Source organism: Leptidea sinapis, chromosome 43 (genome assembly GCF_905404315.1).
Source record: "Leptidea sinapis chromosome 43, ilLepSina1.1, whole genome shotgun sequence".
Classification (NCBI taxonomy): Eukaryota; Metazoa; Arthropoda; class Insecta; order Lepidoptera; family Pieridae; genus Leptidea; species Leptidea sinapis.
In genome coordinates, this window is record NC_066307.1 from 4,575,711 (window position 1) to 4,584,409 (window position 8,699).

General features: G+C 35.7%; 2 long non-coding RNA genes across 2 annotated transcripts; both read left to right on the plus strand.

Moving 5' to 3' along the window:
* The first annotated feature begins 2,623 nt into the window (after window positions 1-2,623).
* Window positions 2,624-3,584, plus strand: LOC126977034 (uncharacterized). The gene is made up of 2 exons (XR_007732079.1): window positions 2,624-2,892; window positions 3,306-3,584. It is a non-coding gene; the product is annotated as an uncharacterized LOC126977034 (long non-coding RNA).
* Window positions 3,585-5,308: 1,724 nt separating this feature from the next.
* On the plus strand, window positions 5,309-6,363 carry LOC126977035 (uncharacterized). The gene is made up of 2 exons (XR_007732080.1): window positions 5,309-5,671; window positions 6,085-6,363. It is a non-coding gene; the product is annotated as an uncharacterized LOC126977035 (long non-coding RNA).
* Window positions 6,364-8,699: the final 2,336 nt, after the last annotated feature.

Below are 8,699 nucleotides of genomic sequence, written 5' to 3' on the forward strand. Positions count from 1 at the left end.
TTGCCGTGCTGTATTTATGTCCACATTGTTGTGGTGTTCATTTATATGGCGAATGGCTCTAGTTAAAGGCAACTTTGCTGACCCATTTGTTCTCGCCATTGATATCGATATTAAATAACACAAAATATACTACATATTGCATTTATAATATTAATTACCAATCGAACTGTAATGGCTAATGTTAAATTCAAACTTCTAATGGTACATATGCCATTGTAAGACTATTCTGAACGTATTCGCTAACGGAGCGAGTGATCACGATCGATTTGATCTCCGTAAAGTAGCAAGACGAAGTGCTCCCTCACGGAGTAATAACGGTAAGGAAGCGGCGCATCGGGATCAAATCACGACGTTTGATCTCCGACTCGAGACGTGATCTGAATCGCGCGCGATATTGATCAGATAATGTGATTCAGAATATGCCTCCTGGTTAGTATCTTCACGCGACGTGAAATATAATGCGGTTTATTGCTTGGGCGCCTTGAGGAATACTCGAACTTATATAACACCACTACAGTTAGGTTTTACGTCTGCATTCTGATGTTCCGGTAAGTAACTAAGTATTTACTTATAACGTTTAGATTTTCTATTAGTTATTTATGCAACTGTTTTGTTGTAAGGGGTATTAAAACACGAATGTGGGTGTGATATCACATGAGTGTTTTAATACCTAATTATCAACAGTTGCATACAAGACTTTTTCTACACCCATAATATGAAACCTCTATAAAAGATTCTGAAACAGTTAGCTTACTGATAACATTAAAAAAGCCAGTCCTTGTAACCATTACATCATCCTAACGAGTGTTGTAATGTTGTACTGAATTTCATTACAACATTCGTTTGGTAATGTAATGGTTATTAGCACATTGGGTGTTTTAATGCTGGCAATAAGTAATAATAACTGTTTTAGAATCTTTAATAGAGGATTTAAAGCATGGGTGTAGATCAACATTATTATGAAAGGACTGTCAAATATTTTTTCAGTTATTAGGGTTCCTTCAAATTACATACCCATTAAATGTAACTAATAATTTTATATTAGTAGCTCATAACTTCTGAACACCGTTTAACATTATATATTACCTAACAAAAACTTAGGTAGATGTTTCGAAACTAATAAACAAAAAAGGCCTTACTAATAATCAAATACAATTGGAAAATTTTCTTTTGAGTTTACTAAAATAAGTAGGTTTTAGAGATATTTGAAACTGAAGGTCCACAGCTGCCAGCGCCATTGGAGCGAGAGGCGCTTCCGGTCGTGACGTCACGGCAGACGCTGCGGACTGCTTCCGGTCGGCCACTTCCGTTCTACGGATATACCTCAACCTCATTCACCACTCAATAACATTAAAATGTTTCATATTATCTCCAAATATTTTAAAGGTTTTTGTGTATTGTGTATTTTAAAGATTGCATTGATAATTTAAATACTTAGACGACCTGTATAGCCGACTGGTGAGCGATCCTACCTACTAAGCTAGAGGTCCCGGGTTCGAATCCCGGTAGGTGCAAGCATTTATTTGGTGAATATGGATGTTTGTTTCCGAGTCATGTATGTTTATATGTTTAAGTAAGTATATTGTATTATGCGTATCAGTTACCATCAACTGAACGTCTTGCTCGTCTCGTTATTTTTTCAAATTTTCATAAAAATAAAAAAATAGACAAAATATATCACTGATTATTATCATTACGAAAAACACATCAGAAAGGATAGTGCTTGGAGCTCACTCAACTAATCTAATAATAATTTTGAAGGAAGATGAATTTTATTTAATATTCTCGTAATGTCCTGTCAGCACATAACTATGTTTTAAGGGTGCCATACCATACGAACTTAAACTTGATACCAATACGAACTTAAACTTGATAAATAAAAATTCATTGAATAATGCTGCGAAGTATTCGCTAGGAAATCGTTATCGTAACCGATGCTTCGATGCCCATTTCAAATAAATCTATCAAAAAGCCGTTTAAATGAAATGCGGAATTCTAACTTTTTCTAGAAAGCAACTTCACCGTTCATAATTCGATTATGTCCAGTTGACTTCGTTGGATAGACTGGCATGAGCGTTTGTTTTCCAATGCTCCCTCTTTCCTTTTGGTTTTATTATTCTTTTTAAATAAATGTTCGGTTCTAATGCCCTATTAGTTTCCTCTTATTAATACTTCTGTATCTCAGATTTTCTTAACAGGCTTAAAAAATTTCTTGAATATTATGTTAATAATAAATTTTCTCATGAAAGTTTTTCTTATGTAATAATTGAGAACTGGGAGTAGTTATATACAAGATGTTCAGCTCGAAATGTTAAAATTTGATTGATATATTCAAAATAAATTGCTGCTTATTCACTAAAAGGAAATGCGATATAGAATATTTTTTTAATGATCTAGTTCTATGGGTCTTGTTCTTCAATCATCATTGTAAGTGGCTCACCAAGCTTCTTCTTTAAAATAGCCCGAATATTCCTTCGCACGACACGCCACAAGTTAGGTTATCATCCTCACCATCTGGATGTGTGGCGGTCCTCCAAAGTGCGGTATTCAAGGAGCTTTCTTCCACGTACTACAAAGCTGTGGAATGAACTTCCTTGTGCGGTGTTTCCGGGACGACACGTGTAACGGAACGTTACTACAGCATAAGGTAGTGGTGTTTTAATTAATAATAGGTGTGGGCGAGACGGTTCATGAGTGAGCAGGCACGCATATGACGCCGTGTAAGGGTCTGGGCTGCGCAAGCGGCACGGACAGAGGCTAACAGCTGTTTCCGCGGCCGGTCGACATAAATTGATTTAAGAAGATTTCAACGCGTGCTCAATATACATAATTACTAAAATTAACAGTTACGTAATAAATATATAGTGTGTATTGGATAAATCCCGCTCTAGGGTGAGTATTGAATAGCACATAAGTCTTATTTTATTGTAACTTAGCTGTAGAACATTCGCCATTGTTAATTGTTTGAGAAATAAAATAGAAATCGCTTAAATTACAGTTATCTATGCAAACTTTTTACTGACCACAAGGTTTTTGTTAAATAATTAGATTAGTAATGTTTTAATTTATTATCATAATAAAGTGCTTGCTTTCGTTATTAGTTCATTAATAATAATATGTAAACTTCGTTCTGCTTTGCCATGTCGACAATCTCGCCACTATGCACCAAGTAGGTACCTACGCAATCCTCGAGATGTCGATTTGTGCGATTGCTATGTTATGCTTGCGGGTTCCGTGTTCTGGAAAGAAGGAACGAAATAAAAAAAAAAAGGAATGGACCGCCAATCGCTAGTTTATAATTCCAGGTCCTAAGTTACCGCTGACGTTGAACCTGCCTTGGTGCTTGCGGTTCTGAGGACGTCGCTCCGCATCGAACGATTCCTGTCTTCCTGGCGCTGGAAGATCACCGCATCCAGATCGCCGAGCGTGACTGAACGGGATCTCGCAGGAGAGTACCAACTATAGCAGAATCCGATAGAACCTACCACGACTTTCTTTTTTTTTAATCGTGTTACCCTACCATAATATAAATTTTATATTATAAATTCTTATTAAAATTAATTAAAATTAGAAATTTAACTGAGGCACTATCGTTTTGTTTTTTTTTGTATTAAATTTTAAAATAACAAACGAAGGTGTCGCACTGGCGCCCAACGTGGGGCCAATAGCTTACATGAGCAGATCTCTATCCGGGGCAGAAAAGAATTATAGTATCACAGAGCGTGAGACATTGGCTGTTATCGTCGCACTAGAGCACTGGAGATGCTACATAGAAAACGGAAAAACGTTTACGGTGTACACAGATCATTCAGCATTAAAGTGGTTCCTAAATTTAAATAATCCAACAGGGCGCTTAGCGCGGTGGGGTGTACGGCTATCATCATTTAATTTTGTCGTAAAACACCGCCGGGGAGTTGATAATATTATACCAGATGCTTTATCGCGTGCTGTACCGGTGTCTACCATAGATACTTTGTTAGCAAACACGAACACTAGTGACGATTGGTATTTAAATATTTACGACGGCTGTAAAAAGGCGCCCAGTTCATATCCTAATTATATAATAAAGAATGATAAACTATACCGAATTATGCGAAAACCTTGTACGCTTACTAGAGAATTTGATTGGAAAGAAGTAGTTCCGAAAGAAACTCGAATGGTAGTTATGAAAGAGAATCATTCTGAACCAACAGCAGGTCACATGGGCATTTTTAAGACTTATAAGCGTATTGCACTCAGGTATTACTGGCCTAATATGCATAGCGATGTAACGAAGTTTGTTAGTTCTTGCTCTACGTGTCTCTCATACAAGCCACAAAATCATGCTACGCTAGGTGAAATGGGAAGGCCTAAACAATGCTCTAGGCCCTTTCAAATGATTTCCATTGATCTCATGGGACCACTTCCGGTGACTCGAAAACAAAATAGCTACATTCTGGTGGTTACTTGCTGCTTTTCAAAATTTTGCCAAATTTTTCCCATTAAGAAAGCTACTTCAAGCATTATTACGAAGATCCTCGAAGAACAAGTCTTTTTAATACATGGCGTACCTCAGACCATTTTTTTAGATAATGGTAGTCAATTTATAAGTGGTCCGACTAAATCCTTCTTTGATAGGTACAAAGTTCCAAACGTTTTCTTTACGCCCAAGTATACACCCCAAATAAACACGGTTGAGCGCTATAATAAAACTATCATAACATGTCTTTCCACATTCGTCGAGAACGATCACAGAACTTGGGATATCTTCATTCCAAAAGTACAATTTGCGGTCAACAACTCTGTGAATGAGGCTACTGGATATACTCCTTCATTTCTAGTGTACGGTAGGGAATTAGTCCTTTGCGGGTCCCACTACACGGATACGGATTTAGGTGACGAAATTTTGTTTCTTCCGCGCGAAGCCTATGCAGAAAACCTTGGGGCTCTAAGGTTAATATTTGATGATGTTCAAAAATCTTTATATCAAGCTCATGTTAAAAATACTAACCATTACAATTTACGGCGAAAAGCTTTCGAGTTTAATGTTGGAGACATCGTATTTAAGCGTGCTTACGTATTGAGCGATAAAGACAAGTACTTCAGCAAAAAATTGGCTCCAAAGTTTATTAAGTGTCGGGTAACGCAAAAGCTTTCACCTCTCGTATATGTTTTGGAAAATATGTCGGGAAAGAATCTAGGCACATTAAAGACTTAAAAATTGTAGGTCATAATAAATTGTAATTAGTAATTTATTTATAGTAATTTCTAAGTATTTTATTTTTATTTTACTCTGTATTTTTTTTTCCTTTTTTTTTAAATAGTTTTGCCTTATTGTGTAAGTGTGTAGGGCGGGTACTATATTATTTGCGGATTTTACCTTTAGTCAGGTTAAATCCTTGCGTGGGCCGAGCGGGTAATGTAACGGAACGTTACTACAGCATAAGGTAGTGGTGTTTTAATTAATAATAGGTGTGGGCGAGACGGTTCATGAGTGAGCAGGCACGCATATGACGCCGTGTAAGGGTCTGGGCTGCGCAAGCGGCACGGACAGAGGCTAACAGCTGTTTCCGCGGCCGGTCGACATAAATTGATTTAAGAAGATTTCAACGCGTGCTCAATATACATAATTACTAAAATTAACAGTTACGTAATAAATATATAGTGTGTATTGGATAAATCCCGCTCTAGGGTGAGTATTGAATAGCACATAAGTCTTATTTTATTGTAACTTAGCTGTAGAACATTCGCCATTGTTAATTGTTTGAGAAATAAAATAGAAATCGCTTAAATTACAGTTATCTATGCAAACTTTTTACTGACCACAAGGTTTTTGTTAAATAATTAGATTAGTAATGTTTTAATTTATTATCATAATAAAGTGCTTGCTTTCGTTATTAGTTCATTAATAATAATATGTAAACTTCGTTCTGCTTTGCCATGTCGACAATCTCGCCACTATGCACCAAGTAGGTACCTACGCAATCCTCGAGATGTCGATTTGTGCGATTGCTATGTTATGCTTGCGGGTTCCGTGTTCTGGAAAGAAGGAACGAAATAAAAAAAAAAAGGAATGGACCGCCAATCGCTAGTTTATAATTCCAGGTCCTAAGTTACCGCTGACGTTGAACCTGCCTTGGTGCTTGCGGTTCTGAGGACGTCGCTCCGCATCGAACGATTCCTGTCTTCCTGGCGCTGGAAGATCACCGCATCCAGATCGCCGAGCGTGACTGAACGGGATCTCGCAGGAGAGTACCAACTATAGCAGAATCCGATAGAACCTACCACGACTTTCTTTTTTTTTAATCGTGTTACCCTACCATAATATAAATTTTATATTATAAATTCTTATTAAAATTAATTAAAATTAGAAATTTAACTGAGGCACTATCGTTTTGTTTTTTTTTTGTATTAAATTTTAAAATAACAAACGAAGGTGTCGCACACGACATGGGTACCTTCAAAAAAAGCGCGTACAACTTCCTCAAAGGCCGGCAACGCTCCTGTGATTCCTCTGGTGTTGCAAGAGATTGTGGGCGGCGGTGATCACTTAACAACAGGTGACCCGTACGCTCGTTTGTCCTCCTATTACATAAAAAAAAATAGGTATAGAAAATAGTTAGTATAATAATAGAATGAGTATCTACTGATATTTTCAAAACTATACGATGCGATGTACGTACAAATGGGAAACATACACACCATAGTTAGTTTTGTACCATTGATTCTCTGAGATGATGAATTCAGGTACGCATTGGAACTCCTTAAAAAAACCATGAAAAATATTTATTTTTAAATTTTATCTTACCTTGTTTTTAAAATATATATTAGATGACGGTATTTTTTACATTAAATATACCTGTGATATTTCCATACCACACCTAAAGGCCGGCAGCGCTCGTGTGTTTCATCTCGTGTCGTATACTCGTCAAAATAGGATTAGCATGCAACAGACTAACTTTTTTGGATAATCATGCGACGAAACAAGCCTTTGAATGCTGTGGTATAGAAATCCCTTCAAATAAACTCCTAATTATATGTGTCTATAGAACTCCCAAATCAAACCCAACTGAGTTCCTGATTAAACTTGATTGTCTACTACACGATATATCCATAAAATACAGAGTTAAAAGAAATATTATCATCGCTGGAGATTTCAACATAAATACTTTAAAACTAAATAAAATTACCGATCATCTACGGGATTTAGCGCAAAGTCATAATCTAACAATTCACATCCAAGAACCTACGAGGAAAGAATCTTGTATTGACCACATACTGAGCAACATAAAAATTCATCGTGTGAAGTATTGCCCCTTTACCTGTCTGACCACAATACAGCACAAATGTTAAAATTTCCCATAAAAAAAAAAATCACAAAATATAAATTTTACTACATTTATAAAAGAGATTATAGTAACGAAAACATCTCGAGATTTATAAGCTATTTAGGTTCCTTATCATGGTCTGAAGTCTACAAAGCAACTGATGTTAATGTTGGTTTTACCGAATTTCACGTGTAGTTTTGCATCATATATAAGTTATGCTTTCCCAAAATTAAAATTAAAATTTCCGTTGATAAATCTTCAAAGCAAAACTGGATTAGTAAAGGTCTTAAGCAAAGCTGTAAAACAAAAAGAAGACTGCGTTATATTTACTACAAACTGAAAACCAAGAGAGACAAAAACAAATACCTAACATATTCAAAAATCTTAAAAAACTGTATTTATAATTCAAAAAGTAATGTCAACATTAAATATATAATGAATAGTAAAAATAAGTGTAAAGCTTCTTGGGCTGTAATTGACAATGAAATAAGTACTGCAAACAAATATAAGATTATAGAGAACATTAATATTAAAAATAATTCCGTATCTAACCCCTACAGAATAGCAAATGAATTTAATGATTACTTTATCGAATTGACTGACGACGTTTTGACTACAAATGGACATCCACAAGCACCTACCAATCAAAGCTTTTTGCGAACTATTTACTTAAGACCTATGTTGGAAGTTGAGGTTTTAAACGAGATTATGTCATTAAAAAATACTAACTCCGAAGGGTATGACGAGGTGTGTGCAAAGGTTTTGAAGGCAAGTTGTGGTGGTCTATTAACTGTTCTGACATTTTTAATAAACTTATCTTTCGCCGGTGGTACATTCCCAGATTTACTTAAACTATCAGTGATAAAGCCTATATTTAAGAAAGGTAATAAGCCTGATATTAGCAACTATCGTCCAATAACATTAATCTCAAACTTCTCAAAGGTTCTTGAAAAATGCATTCACAAAAGATTGATGGAATTTTGTCTCAAATTTAATGTAATTAATACTGATCAGTATGGATTCCAGAAAGGGAAGTCTACGACTCAAGCAATGTTTTCACTACTACAGAATATCTTATGTAATCTCAACAAGAAAAACTGGACTACTGGGCTATTTTTTGATCTTTCAAAGGCTTTCGACAGAGTATCTCATACTATATTAATTAAAAAACTTGAAGGTCATGGTATAAGAGGAACCACCCTTGAATGGTTAATTTCATACCTTTCAAACAGACCTCAATATGTTATCATCACGAAACCTGATGAAAATAACGAGATGAAGTCATACGCATCTGACCATAAATTAAATAAATACGGGGTTCCTCAGGGAAGTGTTCTTGGCCCGTTTCTATTTCTAATTTATATTAATTACATTATAAACATAACAAAATAC